Below are 7641 nucleotides of genomic sequence, written 5' to 3' on the forward strand. Positions count from 1 at the left end.
TGGTTATGTTGGACTGATCTGCCATGTAGGTAGCCCTCTGTATTTGAACATATGGAACTTGTCTGCCATGTAGCAAGCTCTATGAATATGGACATGTTGGACTCATCAGTCATGTAGCCAGTTCTCTCTGTATGGACATGTTGGACTCATCTAACTTGTAGCTCGTCCTCTATGTATACACATGTTGGACTAATCTGTCATGTAGGTAACTCTCAGTAAATGGACATGTTGGACTCATCTGCCATGTAGCTAGTACTCTGTATATGAACATATTAGATTTGTCTGCCATGTACCTAGCTCTCAATATATGGACATGTTGAACTCATCAGCCATGTAGCCAGCTCTCTGAGTATGAACATGTTGGACACATATGCCTTGTAGCTAGCTCTCTAAATATACACATGTTGGACTCATCTGCCATGTAGCTAGAACTTTGTATATGGACATGTTGGCCTACTCTGCCATATAGCTAGCTCTTTGTGTATGAACATGTTGGACTCATTTGACGTGTAGCTAGCCCTCTAAATATAGAAACATGTTGGACTCATCTGCCATATAACTATCTCTCAGTATATCAACATGTAGGACTCATCTGCCATGTTACTAGTACTCTCTATATGGACATGTTGGACTACCCTGCCATGTAGCTAGCTCTCAGTATATTGACATGTTGGACTCATCTGTAATGTAGCTAGAACTCTGTATATGGACATTTTGCTCTACACTGCCAAGTAGCTAGCTCTCTTTATATGCACATTTTGTACTCGTGTGGCATGTAGCCGTCTCTCTGTGCATGCATATGTTGGACATGTCTGCCATGTAGGTAACTCTCTGTATATGATTATATTGGACTTGTCTGCCATGTAGCAAGATCTCTGTATATGGACATATGAGACTCATCAGACATGAAGCCAGCTCTCTCTGTATGAACATGTTGGACTCATCTTCCTTGTAGTTACTCCTCTATATATACACATGTTGGAGACATCTGACATGTAGGTAACTCTCAGTATATGGACATGTTGGACTCATCTGCAATGTAGCCAGAACACTTTATATAGGAATGTTGGCATGCTCTGCCATGTAGTTAGCTCTCTGTATTGGACATTTTGGACTCGTGTGCCATGTAGCTTGATATCTGTGCATGGACGTGTTGGACTAATCTGTCATGTAGCTAGCTCTCAGTAAATGGACACGTTGGACTCATCTGCCATGTAGCTAGGACTCTGTATAGGGAAATTTTGCACTACTCTGCCATATAGCTAGCTCCCTGTATATGGACATTTTGGACTCGTCTGACATGTAGCTATCGCTTTGTGCATGGATATGTTGGACTGATGTACCATATAGATAGTTCTCTGTATATGAACATATTGAATTTGTCTGCCATGTTGCTAGCTATCTGTATATAGACATGTGGGACTCATCAGTCATGTAGCCAGCTCTCTCTGTATGAACAGGTTGGATTCATCTGCCTTGTAGCTAGTCCTCTAAATATACACATGTTGGACTCATCTGGCATGTAGATACTTCTCAGTTTATGTATATGTTGGATTTATCGACCATGTAGCTAATACGCTTTATATAGACATGTTGGCCTCATCTACCATGTAGGAAGGATCCTGTATATGGATATGTTGGACTACTGTGACATATAACTAACTCTCAGTATACGGACAAGTTGAACTTATCTGCCATTTAGCTAGAACATTGTATAAGGAAACGTTGCACCCCTCTGCTATGTAGCTAGCTCGCTGTATATGGACATGTTGAACTCGTCTCCCATGAAGCTAGCTCTCTATGAATGTATATATTGGACAGATCTGCCATGTAGGTACTTCTTTGTATATGCTCATGTTGGACTCATCAGCCACGTAGCCAGCTCTTTATTTTTGCACATGTTGCACTCCTCTGCCTTGTAGTTAGTCCTCTATATGTACATATGTTGGACTCACCTACCATGTAGCTAACTCTCAGTTTATGGACATGTTGGACTCATCTGGCATGTAGCTAGTACTCTGTATATGGACATGTTGGACTACTTTGACATGTAGCTAGCACTCAGTACATTGCCATGATTTACTCTTCCTTCATGTAGCTAGAACTTTGTATATGGAAATGTTGCACTACTCTGCCACGTAGTTATCTCACTGTTTATAAACGTATTGGACGTGTCTGCCATGTAGCTAGCTTTCTTTATATGGGCATCTGTGACTCATCAGTCATGTAGACAGCTCTCTCTGTATAAACATGTTGGACTCAACAGCCTTGTAGCTTGTCCTCTATATATACACATGTTGGACTCATCTGTCATGTAGCTAACTCTCAGTGTATAGACATGTTGGACTCATCTGACATGTAGCTAGAGTACTGTATATGGAAATGTTGTACTACTCAGCCATGGAGCTAGCTCTCTATGTGGACATTTTAGACTCATCTGCCATGTAGCTAACTCTCTGTGCATGGATATGTTGTACTGACCTTCCATGTAGGTAGCTATCTGTATATGAACATGTTGGACTTGTCTGCCATGTAGCTAGCTCTCTCTATATGGAAATTTTGGACTCATCAACCATCTAGCCAGTTCTCTCTATATGAATATTTTGGACTCATCTGCCTTTTAGCTAGTCCTCTATGTATACACATATTAGACTCATCTGTCATGTAGCTAACTCTCAGTATATGATCATGTTGGACTCATCTGTCATGTAGATAGGACTCTGTATATGGACATGTTGAACTACTCTGCCATGTAGCTAGCTCTTAGTATATGGACACGTTGTACTCATCTGCCATGTAGCTAGAACTCTGTATATTGTAATGTTACACCACTCTGCTATGTAGCCAGATCTCTGTATAAACATGTTGGACTCCTCTGCCTGTAGCTTGCCCTCTACATATGCACATGTTGCACTCATCTGTCATGTAGCTAACCCTCAGGATATGGACATGTTGGACTCATCTGCCATGTAGCTAGATCTCTGTATGTGGAAATGTTGCACTACTCAGCCATCTAGCTATCTCTCTGTATGTGGACATTTTGGACTCATCTTCCATGTTGATAGCTCTCTGTGCACGGATATGTTGGACTGATCTGCCATGTTGGTAACTCTCTGTATATGAACATATTGGACTTGTCTACCATGTAGCTAGCTCTCTATATATGGACATGTTGGACTCATCTGCCTTGTATCTGGTCCTCTATGTATACACATGTTGGACTCATCTGCCATGTAGCTAACTCTCAGTATATGGTCATGTTGGACTCATCTGCCATGCAGCTAGTACTCTGTATATGAACATGTTGGACTACTCTGCAATGAATCTAGCTCTCAGTATATGGACACGTTGGACTCATCTGCTTTGTAGCTAACTCTCAGTATATGGACACGTTGGACTCATCTGCTTTGTAGCTAACTCTCAATATATGGACATGTTGGACTCATCTGCAATGTAGCTAGTACTCTGCATATGGACCTGTTGGATTACTCTGCCATGTAGCTAGCTCTAAGTATATGGACACGTTGGACTCATCTGCCATTTAGCTAGAACTCTGTATATTGAAATTTTACACCACTGTGTCATGTAGTCAACTCTCTGTGTATGAACATGTTGGACTCATCTGCCTTGTAGCTAGTCCTCTAAATATACACATGTTGGACTCATCTGGCATGTAGCTTCTTCTCAGTTTATGGAAAAGTTGGATTCATCTGCCATGTAGCTAGTACTCTGTATATGGATATGTTGGACTACTCTGACATGTAGATTGATCTCAGTATATGGACACGTTGGACTCATCTGCCATGTAGCTAGAACTCTGTATATGGAAATGTTGCACCACACTGCTATGTAGCTAGCTCTCTGCATATGGACATTTTGGACTCATCGCTCATGCAGCTAGCTCTCGATGCAGGTATATTTTGGACTGATTTGCCATGTAGGTAGCTCTCTGTATATGAACATATTGGACTTGTCTGCCATATAGCTACTTCTCTGTGTATGCACATGATGGACTCATCAGCCACGTAGCCAGCTCTCTATGTATGGGCATGTTGCACTTCTTTTCCTTGTAAGAAGTCCTCTATATATACATATGTTGGACTCACATGCCATGTAGCTAACCCTCAGTTTATGGACTTGTTGGAATCATCTGCCATTTAGCTAGTACTCTGTATGTGGTCATGTTGGACTACTCTGCCATATAGCTAGCTCTCAGTATATGGACATGTTTTACTCTTCTACCATGTAGCTAGAACTCTGTATATGGAAATGTTGCACTACTCGCCCATGTAGCTAGCTCTCTGTATATGAACATAATGCACTTGTCTGCCATGTAGCTAGCTCTCTGTATATGGACATTTGGGACTCATCAGTCATGTAGCCAGCTCTCTCTGTATAAACATGTTGGACTCATCTTACTTGAAACTTGTCCTCCATATATACACATGTTGGACTCATCTGTCATGTAGCTAACTCTCAGTATATGAACATGTTGGACTCATCTGCCATGTAGCTAGAGCTCTGTATTTGGAAATTCTGCACTACTCTGCCATGAAGCTATCTCTCTGTATATGGACATTTTGGACTCATCTGTCATGTAGCTAACTCTCTGTGCATGGATACGTTGGACTGATCTGCCATGTAGGTTGATCTCTGTATATGAACATGTTGGACTTGTCTGCCATATAGCCAGCTCTCTGTATATGGACATGTTGGATTCATCACCCATGTAGCCAGCTCTCTCTGTATGAACATGTTGGATTCCTCTTTATTGTAGCTAGCCCTCTAAATATAAACATGTTGGATTCATCTTGCATGTAGCTAACTCTCAGGTAAGGACATATTGGACTAATCTGCCATGTAGCTAGTACTCTGTATATGGACATTTTGGACTACTCTGCTATGTAGCTTGCTCTTAGTATATGGACACGTTGGACTCATCTGCCATGTAGCTAGAACTCTTTATCTCAGCTTGTTGGACTCATCTGTCATGAAACTAGACCACTGTATATGGAAATGTTGCACTTCTCTGTCATGTAGCTAGCTCTCTGTATAAGTACATTTTTGACTCATCTGTCATGTATCTATCTCTCAGTATAAGGACATGTTGGACTTATCTGCCATGTAGCTAGAACTCTGTATATGGACACCTTGGCCTACTATGCCATGTAGCTAGCTTTCAGTATATGGACTCGTTGGACTCATCTGCCATTTAGCTAGAACTCTGTATATTGAAATGTTACACCACTCTGCCATGTAGCCAGCTCTCTGTGTATGAACATGTTGGACTCATTTGACTTGTAGCTAGCCCTCTAAATATACACATGTTGCACTCATCTGTCATATAGCTATCTCTTAGTATATAAAGACATTGGACTCACCTGTCATGTAGCTAGTACTCTGTATGTAGAAAATTTGCACTACTCTGCCATTTAGCTACAGCTCTTTATATGGACATTTTGGACTAATCTGGCATGTAGCTACCTCTCTGTGCATGGATGTGTGACGGATCTGCCATGTATGTAGATCTCTGTATATCTATATATTGGACTTGTCTGCCATGTAGCTAGGTCTCTGCATATGGAAATATGGGACTCATCATCCATGAAGCCAGCTCTCTCTGTATGAACATGTTGGACTCATCTGCCTCTTAGCTACTCCTCTATATATACACATGTTGTATACATCTGACATGTAGGTAACTCAGTATATGGACATTTTGGACTCATTTGCCATGTAGCTAGAACACTGTATATGGAAATGTTGGAGTACTCTGTCATGTAGGGAGCTCTCTGTATAGACTCATGTGCCATGTAGCTAGTTCTCTGTGCATGGACATGTTGGACTGTTCTGCCATGCAGCTAGCTCTCAGTATATGGACACGTTGGACACATCTGCCATGTAGCTAGAAATCTGTATATGGAAATGTTGCACTAAACTCCCATATAGCTAGCTCTCTGTATATGGACATTTTGGACTCGTCTGGCATGTAGCCAAGTCTCTCTGTACGAACATGTTGGAGTCATGTGACTTGTAGCTAGTCCTCTATAGATACACACATTGGACTCATCTGCCATGTAGCTAACTCTCAGTATATGGTCATGTAGGACTCATCTGCCATATAGCTTGTACTCTGTATACAGACATGTTGTACTACTCTGCCTTGTAGCTTGCTCTCTGTATATGGACTTGCCTGACATGTAGCTAGTTCTCTGTATATGAACATGTTGGACTCATCAGCCATGTAGCCAGCTCTCTCTGTATGAATATGTTGAGTTCTTCTGCCTTTTAACTAATCCTCTATATTTACACATATTGGAGTCATCTGCCATGTTGCTAACTCTCAGTATAAGGACACGTTGGACTCATCTGCCGTGTATCTAGTGTTCTGTACATGGACATGTTGGACTACTCTGCCATGTAGCTAGCTCTCAGTATATGTATATGTTGGATTCATTAGCCTTGTGTCCAGCTCTCTTTGTATGGACATGTTGGACTCATCTGCCTTGTAGCTAGTCCTCTATATATACACATGTTGGACTCATCAGCCATGAGTTAGCTCTCAGTATATGGACATTTTGAACTCATCTTCCATGTAATTATTACTCTGTAAATGGACATGTTGGTCGACTCTGCCATGTAGCTAGAACTCTGTGTATGGCCATTTTTCACTCGTCTGCCATACAGCTAGGTCTCTGTTCATGGATATGCCATGTAGGTAGCTCTGTGTATATAAACATATTGCTTGTGTCTGCCATGTAGCTAGCTATCTGTATATGGATATGTTGAATTCATCAGCCATATAGTCAGCTCTCTCTGTATGAACATGTGGGACTCATCTTTCTTGTAGATCATCCTCTATATATACACATTTTGGTCTCGTCTGCCATATTGCTAAGTCTCATTATATGGATGTGTTGGACTCATCTGCCATGTAGCTACCTCTCAGTATATGGACATATTTGACTCATCTGACATGTAACTAGAACTCTGTATATGGCAATGTTTTACTGCTCTGTCATCTAGCTAGCTCTCTATATGGACGTTTTGGACTCGTCTGCCATGTAGATAGCTCTCTCTGCATGGATAAGTTGGACTGATCTGCCATATAGGTTGCTCTCTCTATATGAACATATTGGACTTGTCTACCATGTAGCTAGTTTTCTGTATATGGACATGTTGGACTCATCAGCCATGTTGCTAGTACTCTGTATATAGACATGTTGGACTACGCAGCCATGTAGTTAGCTCTCAGTATATGGACAGCTTGGATTCATCTGCCATGTAGCTAGAACTCTGTATATGGATATGTTGCACTACTGTGCCATGTAGGTACTTCTCTGTACCTGGATATGCTGGAATATCTTCCATGTAGGTAGTTCTCTGTATATGAACATACTGTACTTGTCTACCATGTAGTTAGTACTCTGTATTTGCACATGTTGGAATTATCAGACATGTAGACACCTCACTCTGTATGAACATGCTGGATTTTGCTTGTAGCTAATTCTCTATATACACATTTTTGTCTCATCTGCCATGTAGCGAACTCTCAGAATATGGAAATATTGGTCTCAACTGCCATGTAGCTAGTACTCTGTATATGGACATGATGGACTGCTCTGCCATGTAGCTAGCTCT

Source organism: Chrysochloris asiatica, unplaced genomic scaffold, assembly GCF_000296735.1.
Source record: "Chrysochloris asiatica unplaced genomic scaffold, ChrAsi1.0 scaffold00359, whole genome shotgun sequence".
Taxonomy (NCBI): domain Eukaryota; kingdom Metazoa; phylum Chordata; class Mammalia; order Afrosoricida; family Chrysochloridae; genus Chrysochloris; species Chrysochloris asiatica.